The sequence below is a fragment of the Arachis stenosperma genome, chromosome 3, assembly GCF_014773155.1.
Source record: "Arachis stenosperma cultivar V10309 chromosome 3, arast.V10309.gnm1.PFL2, whole genome shotgun sequence".
NCBI classification, from domain to species: domain Eukaryota; kingdom Viridiplantae; phylum Streptophyta; class Magnoliopsida; order Fabales; family Fabaceae; genus Arachis; species Arachis stenosperma.
In genome coordinates, this window is record NC_080379.1 from 13,337,092 (window position 1) to 13,348,719 (window position 11,628).

Here is an 11,628-nt window from a genome sequence, read left to right on the forward strand (position 1 = left end):
CTGTCGATAATAATGATTATCACTATCATTATTAGTAGGCTTCACATTCCTATGTGGCCTCTCTTGTACCTGCAGCAGCCTACTAAATCCCCGCTTTTCAGTCACACACACACACACACATATACATATATATATATATATATATATATATATATATCTTAGTAGTGGATTATAATAACTAATTTTAGTGTACATGTAACATAATTGAAAAATTATTTACCGCTTCAAAATTAAATCTTTATTAAAATGGGATGTAACAGAAGAGGCAGATACGTATTTATCATACATTCATGCTCTTTGTTGCTATCAATTTATCAAGTATCAATCAAAACATTTTATAATTATAAAATATTCAATGATTTAATGGTCTAACCGAAATCTAATCAGAATTGAACTGGTTTAATTAAATTTAGAATAAAATTATAAAAAAATTCAATATATAATTTTAAATATTTAAATTTAATAATTTCTAAGGTAATAAAATTTAAAATTTTACTATTTCACACAATAAATTATTCATAATTTAACATTGAAAGATTATAAACAACTTTAAATATCAAAGTTTATAATTAAAGAAAATCAAAACGGACTTAAACAGCAACACAAAATGTTCTACCACCAAAAGAAATAACATTAAAAAAACAAATTTTCAACTAAACAGATACTACTTATAAAAAATTATGACCATCATTAAGTGTTTTATTGTCTCCATCAATTGTATTTGAGGATTGAATTACAAGCATATGCAACTCAAAATAAAACAAGGTTCTGAAAATCGAATTGATCATTGAACCGCTCTAGTCATTGGTTCAGTGATCCAACCGGTTCAACCATGGTCTAACCAAAAAAATCGTTTTATATAAAATAATAAATAAATTGTAAATAAATAATCTAAAATATAATTATAGTCTAATATAAATTTTAAAATGTCTTCTAAATATAAAGTACTACATCAACCAAAATCTAATATAACCTTTGATTTCATAATTATTAACAATTTATCATTCATTAGTCATTATATTACTATTGAACTCATTAAGATAGTCACAAAAAACAAAACAAAAATCATTGAATTAACCAAACCAATAACAAATATTCGATCATATACTTAACTAGTTAATTGAGTTAATTCAATTCATCTATTACTTCATTGAATTAAAAACAATGAGCACAAAAGGCACAACAATACAGTAAAATTCAGAATAAAGAAGAACGAGCACAACAACAGTGAGCAGAGCTAATCAATAATCATTCAAAGTGGTTTCTGAACAAAATATTCATCAGGCTCCTGAGAAGGCGTAGCTGACAAAATCATATAGTTTCTCTGCCAATGTAGGGCACAAACAAAAGTTAAAGCACTTACAAGACAGAGGTTATATGCACAAACATTTAATCAATAATCAGTAAATCAAAATAATAAAATCACAACACAAAACAGTAGCACAGCAAAATCAGAGCTAATCAATAATCAAATAATCGTTCAACAAAAATTAAAAACACAAGAAATATCTAAAAATAAAAGCCAACATGAAAGTTTGCCATCAATCATCAGAATTTGCAAAAACTCAATCTAAGCATAATTAAATCATAAACCAACGAATCATTAAGAGTTTAAGAGAGTCACAAACTCACAATTTAAGCATAATTAAATCACAAAACAGTAAAAAACAAAACAGCACCTCAACAGCAGCGGCACATCACTCCCCAAAAAAAGCCAGAAAATAGTAAACACAAAGCAGCACATCAACAGTAGCAGCAGCACATCACTATAAAAAAAATTCACAAAATAGTAAACAAAAACAAATTCATCACCAGCAGGCAGCAACACATCACAACAAAAAAAAAAGACACAAAAAAGAAAACACAAAACAGCAGCAGAGAGCAAATCAATAATGATTAATAAGATAATCATTCAATAAAAACACAAAATATTCAATAATCATTCGATGATTTCTGAACAAAGCACAAAAAATTAAAAAAAAAATGAAGAACGAGTGAGCTCTGAGTCAGAGACCTTCGATCGCAGAGGACGGACGGCGACAAGACGGCGGAAGTTCAAGGTCGTCTTCCTCGGCACAGCGATGGCAAAGTTCCGCAACTAGTGCTCTGTGATGCGGTTAGCAGAAGGGATCGGGGGTGGAAAGTGAAAAATCAAAAATTATTCAAAAAAGTTCACAGTTCAGTTCAGTAACTTCAATTCACAGTTCACAGAAAAATCAAAAATCACAAATCACAGTTCACAACTCACAGAACTTCACAAAATCGAAAAATTATTCAATTATAGTTAAAGAAAAGTTTACCTAGAAGCACTTCAACAGAGCACGCCAAGGTTCTGAAAACCGAACCGGTCATCAAACCACTCTACGGCTCTAGTCACTGGTTCACTGGTTTACTGGTCCAACCGGTCTAACTGTGGTTCAACCGAAAAAATCGTTCCATAATAAAATAATAAATAAATTATAAATAAACATCCTAAATATCTTTCAAATTTAAAACCCTACATAAAAGATCACCAACTAAATGTAATTAATCATCAACATATGCAAAAACTTGCTGCAAATTTGTTGACAATTAACATAATTATACTTTCATTAAAAATAGCTGGATTGAATTACAATGCACAAGTTAAAGATATAGAATATTGTCTTAATGTAGCTGAGTCAAAAAGTAAAACAAAAAATATTAGTTTTGCACAACAAACACACAACAGAGCCTAAAACAAAAAGAATCCCACACGGAGGAGAGGTAGCAAGTCGGCGGAGATCAAGAACAGGGACAGTGCAACCAAACAATGAACAAAACAATGAAAACATAATTTTTTTATATAACAGAACAATCAAAACATGAATCATACAATCACTAATTGCAAATTTTTTCTTCATAAGAACAGAACAATGAAAACATAAAGCATATAATAAATCAAAAGATCACCAATTGCAAATCTTTTAATAAGAACAGAAGTTAGAACAGTGAAAAATGAAGAAAGATTAGCAATTTTCAACCCAATTTTAACAAAGCTCTTCACAATGATTAACAACAAAAAAAGCAATGAAGGAACAGTGAATCAGTAACATAGGCAGTGCAAATTCAGAAAACTTTAATAAAATTTAACTATAGAAACAGACAGTAAAGCAGTAATAGAGTTATCCACTTAAAATTTATCATCAAATACAATCAGTAAGCAAAAGCAATGAACCAAGCACTGACTGGCCATTCAAAAAAAAAAAATCAAAAGAACATTTAAATCACAGCAAAAACACAATAACAGCAATAGGAACATTTAAAACAAGAGAAAGTATAGGGAGCCAATGGCCTAAGCGTACAATGTGTACAATTGAGGTTTAGAAAGTATTAGAGATATGATCATTAGTGTTACATTGTTCTGTCAGGTTAAACTTTTGGGATGAGTGGTTTCATGACGTGGTATTAGAGTTCTAGATCTAGAAGGTCAAGAGTTCGAACCTTGCTGAACCCCAAAATCAATTTTTTATAACATGAGATGTTTATTATCCCTGGTATCCGGATGGTTATTCTGGATAGTATGGGTGATGTTCATTCCATTGGCTCCCTAGCAGTACCCTTAAAACAAAGCAACCAAAAAAATATCTAAAGATCACCATCGCTAAAAACAGTGATTTGATATGTGTATGCTCAAAGAATTAAAATCTAAGCTTACAGAAAAGTGAAGAATACCCAAACCAAGAACCTTCAATCACAGCTTAAACCAAGAACAGAAAATCACAACAAAAACAAAAAACAAATTAAAGATAACAGAAGAACAACAGAACAACACAAGAACAATTAGCAAATTAACAAGTTCACAATAACAGTTAAAATTTACCGGAAGAACACTAATGCAAGTGGAATCATCATGCTAATATGTTTTCTGCAAAAATGCTATTTGTGCACCTAAACTTTCCTAATTACTAAGACCTAATTATTCTTAATTTCACATGCCATCAACTTCTAAGTTTCTAAAAGCTAGAAATTATAAAACCAACCAGAAATATGTTTAAAGCATTTCATCAAACATGTTGAGTGCGGTAAAATTAAAATGAAATAAGAGAATTCAAAACTTAATATCAATGTGATAGAGAAGAGAACATAACAATTGTATGGGAAAAATAACCAAACCACTACCAAATCAAATAGTTACTTATTGTAATAGAAATAAGAAGTTGCAGAGTTTGAAGTAGAGTATTGGTGGCGGGTTTAGGGAACTCACGGCGGCGACAAAAGAGAGCACTTCGATGGCTAGGTGGAGCGCGCGGGTTGGTCGCAGAGTTTGAAGCAGAGCAACGTGGCTTCCAGACGAACGCGAATGCGAACTCAAACGGTGAACGGCGAGTGAACGCGAACAGTGAACGCCGAGCGAACGCGAACGGCAAAGAACGCGAAGGAAGACGACGGCTGAACGAAGAGGCAAACGTGAATGGCAAACAAACGGCGGCGGAAGCGCGTCTGAGCAAACAAAGAGAAGGTCTGTCCGTATGGATTTGGGACAGGGGAAGGAGGAAGCCGCGAAGACGCCGACAACCACGAACGGCGGCGGCGGTTCGGTTGACGAAGCTGGGTTTTAGGTTTGGAACCTTACGACTCGAGTGTTTGGTGTTTTGGGGTTGGGGGGGTTACGGCGTTTCTTAATAACCGGTCGGTTTCCGGTCCAGTCCAACCGGTCGGTTACCGTCTGGTTTAGTGGTTTATCAACGGTTTGGAGGATAGCGGTTTTAGGAGAAGGACCAGACCGTTTTTCACACCGGTTTGCGGTTGAATTGGTCTAGTTTTCAGAACATTGGAGCACGCAAGAGGGAGACATAGAGACAAGGCACACCTTCAAACGGGCTTCGAACGGGACAGTAGCTACGGTGGAACAGAGCTAGCACCGGCGGCGGCGCGGTTGCGGGACAGAGGCTCCCACATTCACACGGTGGCTGCGTGATGGAAGGGAAGGAAGGTTGGGATGGCTGCTGCGCGATGGAGGAGAAGTGAAGGAGCAAGGTGGTGGCTGTTCGAAGTTCCGACGTCGGCGGTAGCAGGCGGTGGCTGGACGGATAACCAGGAGCTTGATGAGAGGGACCTTGGACTGAGTGTGAGAGAGGCACTGAAGCAGAGGCGCATTCTGTACGACGGAGTTTGGTTTGGGCTATTTAGTGTGCTGCACAATGAAACGATGACATTTGGTTCCTTACTCAAAACACCGGCCGAGTCACAGTTCGGTTCGACCGACCGGTTCGACGGTTCGCTTACGATTTTTGAAATTGGTTGTTTTAGCATTTGTCTAATCCTTTTTGTAGCGGTTCAACCGGTTCGACCGCTCGGTTCGAACTGGTTTTCAGAACCTTGAAATAAACTAGAATCCAAATTACATATAGCAAAAATAAACCAGAATTCAAGATTCAGAATAAAACCTCAGCCATGGTAATCCAACAATAATACAAATTACATACAGCAAAATAAAATCCAGAATATTTTCTGTTCAACAACCAAAATTCAGAATCCAAAATAGTAAAATACAGCAATTTAGAATCATTATAATTAACAAAATAAAAAAAATTAACTGAATTACTTAAGATTGAATAACTCACGGTGGCAGAGAGAGACGGCGAAGAGGCCATGGCGGCAGGGGTGTGCTCGACACACGGAGAGACAGAGAGAGACGGCTAGGACAGAGGCATTTTTTCACGACGAGGACAGAGGCGGGTTTCACAACGAGCACAGAGACGATGAAGAAGAGAAGAGTGGCGGCAGCTGGGGCGCTGACGGTGGTTGGTGGGGCTTCGCGACGAGCACAATGACGGTGAGGAGGAGAAGAGTGGCACCGGCTGGGACGCTGACGGTGGCTGGTGGGACTTTGTGACGAGCACAAAGACGGTGAAAAGGAAAAGATTGGTGATTGGTGGGTCTTCGCGACGAACACAATGTGCCAATAGAATATTGACATGAGATGTCATTTTCTAATTATAAGAAAATATATGTATGAGTTTTTATGTATATTAATTAAGAGATAATGTTAGTGAAAGTTATTAGATAGAAAAAGATAATAGAAATTGACGTGTACCCTACAAATTCGGAAACGAGATCAATATCAAAACCAACCATATGAAACGGAGATAATAGCGCAGGAGAATTCAACCACAACTTGAATACAATTTTAAAATGAGTCAAACATCATCTCTAATCCGTTATCAATAACAAACGACACTTACCATCCAACCAAAAAGATCGGAAAAAACAAAAAAAGCTAACACTTCACTCGTCTATATAAATAAATCAGATACCACAGAAGAAGTCAGGTCACACATCACGTTTTGTTTATCCTTTAAATTCTCCCTGTAATATACTCTCCTAACTTGAGCGTCGGAATGCTTTTTGCAGGTGCTTCTGCCGTTGTGTTGTGCACTGCTGCCACTACAAAAAAAAGGGTTTAAAATGGCATTGATATTATGGCGGTTTTAAAGAACCGCCATAATGTTCGGATATTATGGCATTTTTTGTTGTTGCCATAATTGACTTTGTATTTGGTGGCGGTTCTGGTGATTAGGGCGGTTTTAAACCGCCGGTATCACACCTATATAAAAGGAAAAATTACAATAACCCTGGCTTATTGAAACAGACGGCTTGCTCTCATTCCATAGTCTTCTTCTCAGATCTCAGATCTTCTTTCGCATCTCAGATCTCTGAACGCCACAGCCTCGTTGTCGCCAACTGGTCTCAGATCTTCTCAGATCTCAGATATTCTTTCGCATCTCAGATCTCAGAACACCACAGCCTCGTTGTCGCCAACTGGTCTCAGATCTTCTTCTCAAATCTCAGATCTCAAATCTCACTGGTCTGCTACACTGCTTTGCCAACTGCTCCTTCACGCCGCCGAGCTCGTTGTCGCCGCCGACGGCTCCTTCTCACCGTTGCTGTAAGAATACGTTACTTGATTTTCTATATAGTTGCTCGATTTTCTATATTATTTGAGATTTCTAATGTTTTATTATTATTGTTTTATGCTGCATGTTCACGAATCTTCGCAGCACAGGTTAGCATAACATCTCTTCTTCCTTTTGATTTTCTTTTTCTGCACTTATATTTGATTTAGTGATGTCATGGAGGATAATCTGGGAAGAAGAATGCTGTAAGAATAAGCAAAAATATTTAGATTTACTGATGTCATATATATAGTTGGTTGTCTTTAATTAAGGTTTATAATTGATTTCTTAAGTTAACAATATATTCTAATCCAAAATCAACAAGCTGTGATTAATTTAGCTTATCTGATTAATTTTTTCACATGATTCCTTCCCGTCTACATGCATCACTCTTCCTAATTTTTATATTTTTTAACTAAAAAATATGGAGCTATGACCTGTTACTTTCCTAAGAACTTCAATCCCTCTTCCTAATCTTTTTGTGTCTTAGATTTTCTGTTCTGTGTAGCTGATAATGAACCTCATTTTATGAGCTCCTTTTCGATTGATCAATCCTGTAGTTGTATCCCCCACTATTGCTGCTGTTGGACTTTCATTTTTCAGTTATGGTTTCCCAATAGTTGGTACATGTCTTGAGATTGGCGCAGTACAGATATTGGTAGTGGTTGTTTTTCCTCTTATAAGTTGTTGAGTTCATCTTGAATTTTTATATCATTATTTTATTATTGGTTCAGAATTCCTGTGTGTATGTTCATTGTATTGTTTGTGCATTTTGCTAACACATGATGCATGTTTGCTATTCTAAACATGATTCATGTTTGCTATTTCTGCTGCTGTTCTCATTCACTCAGAGAGGAAGAGGGATTAGGACTGTGGAGTGTGTCACTGCTCATTCTGGCTCTCCTAAACGATGCAATACCTCCAAAATGCAGCACAATTTGAAGTCAATTTCAATTTAATAGAGTCACCTTAAGTTGAGGAACTTGAGGTTAGTAGGCATTCACTTCACTAGTTATCTACAAAAATAATGAGAAGATTAACTAGCAGTCTTAGTAAGGATATTATTTCTAAGATTATTTGTTATCTGCCTCTCTCTGCGTTGAAATCTTAACCACTAGTTCCATAAAATTGATCATCTTATGTTACTTTTTGCAAGGATCTTGATAACTTTAATCTATCTGAAAATTTGGTATTTAAACTTGAATGATAATGTTCTGTTATAACTAAATTTTGGGTTTTATTTTGTCCTTTTCTGTGAGGTAATGTGGGCCATAATTGCTTCTTCTTTTAACTATCTTTCTCTTTTCTAAAATTTAAATGCCACAAGTAGTACAGAGGCAACAATAAATATATATTGTTGTTGTTTATAAGATGCAAACTAAGCAATCATAGTTAAACCATATTCAATTCTTAAAAACATTTAGTAATATTATATAGGATAAACAATTCTTAAAAAATTTAGTGAACACCTAATATTATCCTAGTCCTATAAGCTGAAACTTTCATTTCTTTCAAACTTAATCTGATAGCAGAAGATACACTAATAATTATATATTTAACAAATGGCATAATCTTGTTGGAAAATTGATGAAAATGATTTATTTTGTTATCAGGAAGTTAGACAATTGTCCAGGTATGATCCATGTACAGAAAAGTATGCAGAGATATACTACAATAGACCAGATATTCAGAAAGCACTTCTTGCTAACACTACTGGAATTCCTTATAAGTGGACTGCTTGCAGGTCACCTCTTAATTTAAATTGTTAATTAAGGAATTGATAATTATCAAGTTAATTGAATTTTTTTCTGGATCGTTTTGTGCAGTGAGGTTTTGAATCGAAACTGGAATGATACAGATGTATCAGTGCTACCAATTTATAGACAGTTGATGGCCAATAGAATAAGAGTTTGGGTGTTCAGGTTTGTTAGTTAATTAGTTGAATTTTGCTTTGCATATACTTTAATTTCATGAATTAATTAAAAAGGCAAAAATTAATCATAAATATATATATATGTTATGTTTGATAGTGGAGACGTAAATTCAGTGGTGCCGGTCACAGCAATAGATATGCACTTGCACAGCTTAAGGTGGCAACTAAAATACCATGGTATCCTTGGTATGTCAAAAATCAGGTTAGTGCAAAATAATAATAATAATTAATTATCGCATTGCTCTTCTAATCCTGCCTCTCATTCATTAATCGTTTTACATCTATCCTTTATAAAATTGTTGTATTAAGTATATATCTAGTCTTAATATAATAAAGTCTCGAATAATGGGCTGTTTTTCATATATAACCAAGAAATTCAAATAGGCTTTTTTAAGTTTGGAGATTCAAAAACAAAGGATATATATAGTTGTAAGATAAGAAGTGAAACACTTATCATCCTTAGATAATGACCTTAGTGGAAGTTAAGTAACAAATAATAGTAGAAAGGCAATTACTCTGCTATTCTTTGAAAATAGAGACTAAATTATCCTATATAATAAAATTTATTCTTAGAATTGTTTATCCTATATAATAAATTTTATTCTTAAAAACTAAACAATTCTTAAAATTTGTTTTCGCATTTTCCGTTAGAATAACTGGTGAGCATTTAGCCCTCTAGGTTGCTTCATTTCATTCCTCTCATTCTGATTTTCCGTTATAATTCAATGCACTCGTATCCAGTTCTATATTAATGATTAAAAAAAATTAAAGTTCTGCATTTATTTTTATTCGCAGTATGCTTCTAACTTGGAAGTTTCATGCACTGAATGTATTTTTTTCAAAAACAAGACATTTATTTTTATAGGTGACTTCCTAAATAAATTTATTCTTTTATAGGTGAAACAAAAAAGATTGTTCAAACTCTGTGTCTAATGCTACATTCTAGCTTGCTCTCTGTTCTTTAAAAGTTTTTGACAAAGTTTTGCTGTTTAACTTTGATAAAAAGAATATAATAAGGTTCAGAAGAATGACATGAGGTTTGCGGGACAAGTGATCCTCACAAAAGCAAAAACAAATAAATTAAAAGCATATTTTTTAATTAATTTTGCCTTACAATTTCTTGTCATATTGCATTCAGTTTGTTTACAATCTCTTTGGGTTTCTTGGTTTAAGCATTCAGTTTGTACTTGTTGATATCTTTACATTGGCATCTTAATTATTTCTTTTTCTTTGCAGTGAAATGATTCAATAGAAAACATGCCCAATGGAATGCAGCTAAGAAGGAAGAAAAGAAAATGGTTAATTTGAAGGACAAGTGGAGAAACATGATGCGGTAGTGATGCACATGTGTAGATCTAAGGGAGGTATGTTTCTTTGTATTTATATGTTCAGTTCATAAAGTTATTTGTTTTGGGGCTCATTCTTTAATGTACTGAGTAAAATTTATGCATCAAGAACATAAGATGTAGAAGTATTCTATTCTTCCCTTACCTCCCCTACGCTTAACAACATCAAAATTTTGTTAGTAGGTTCTAACTTCTATGGATGCAACCAAGTTTTTTTAAAAGAGGGACCTAAGACCTAAGTACCAACTATGCTGCCAATACACTTCAGTTTTATATTTGGTTTTAAGAGCTCATCCAAAGGTTAGTCTACTTGTAAATAAATCCAATTTCCAAATTTGTGCTGTTTCTATTTTAATATTCTGACTTTATTCAGCTGTTTCTATTTTGTGCTGTCCAAGTTGCAAGCACTACTTTTCTACATTGCTTCTAAAGAAGGAGATAAGATTTCGGAGCAATTGACTATATTATGTTCCTAATCAACAAGCTTCACAGGTAAAAACACAACCTTTATTATTTATTTATGCTTTATCTTATTATAATAAATTTGTGCTTTTTAAATGTATGGTAATGAGATGTCTCTTCATTATAAGATGAAACTAAATGAGTAAATGACCTTTTTCTCATAGGAAGCTAGAGCTTTACTAGGAAGCCTTGAATATCAGAAGGGTAATTTTGAAGCTGCACTTCATGTATTTGAAGGACTAGACATTGCTGCTGTTGCTCCAAAGATGAAAATTTCTATATCACCTATTCCTGCTGCACTTTATTCTTTTTTATTATGTTTTCAAATTATATTTTTGTTGTAGGAATTGAATCAAGAGAGTGAGATTTCATCGCCAAAAGAGTTAAGAAGTAGGTCTTCTGGCACAAGCAATAGAGCAGCATGAACTATGATGGAAATTTTGTAGTTAAGAGTTACATGTTATGACATTTATAGTTGAAAAAATATGTTATGTTTGATATTTTGTATAAGAGTTATTACTTTTGATTTTCAATACTAAAAAATCATATATTATATTTAATACTTTGTTTACGAGTTATATAATATTTTGTTTATGGATTATAATTTCTAATAATAAATATTATTTGTTTAACACGATAAAAACGAGGGTAAAAATTGCATTTTTAAACGATAAAAAAGTGTCACTGTTAGGGTTAAAACGGCGGTTCAAAAATGACATTTAAACCAACCAAAAGCTACTCTGTAAGGGTAAAAACGGCGGTTCAAAAATGCCATTTTAACCGACTAAAATGTCATTCTGTGAGGATAATAATGGCGGTTTAAACTGCCACTTTAACCAACCCTTAGACCGCCGTTTTAACCTGGAAATAACGGCGGTTTGAACCGCCGTTTTAACCCAGTAAAAAACCGCCGTTTTAACCTGGAAATAATGGCGGTTTGAACCGCCATTTTAACCCAGTAAAAAACCGC

The 11,628-nt window shown here is 34.1% G+C and overlaps 1 long non-coding RNA gene across 4 annotated transcripts; it reads left to right on the forward strand.

Moving 5' to 3' along the window:
* The first annotated feature begins 6,609 nt into the window (after positions 1-6,609).
* LOC130967429 (uncharacterized) lies at positions 6,610-11,218 on the forward strand. 4 transcript variants are annotated; one of them, XR_009081332.1, is made up of 10 exons: positions 6,610-6,910; positions 7,023-7,123; positions 7,769-7,905; positions 8,531-8,661; positions 8,744-8,839; positions 8,948-9,052; positions 10,087-10,214; positions 10,377-10,496; positions 10,595-10,688; positions 10,823-11,218. It is a non-coding gene; the product is annotated as an uncharacterized LOC130967429 (long non-coding RNA). The 4 variants fall into 4 exon arrangements; XR_009081331.1 differs by having other exon boundaries at positions 10,380-10,496; positions 10,570-10,688; XR_009081329.1 differs by having other exon boundaries at positions 10,380-10,496.
* The last annotated feature ends 410 nt before the right edge of the window (positions 11,219-11,628 follow it).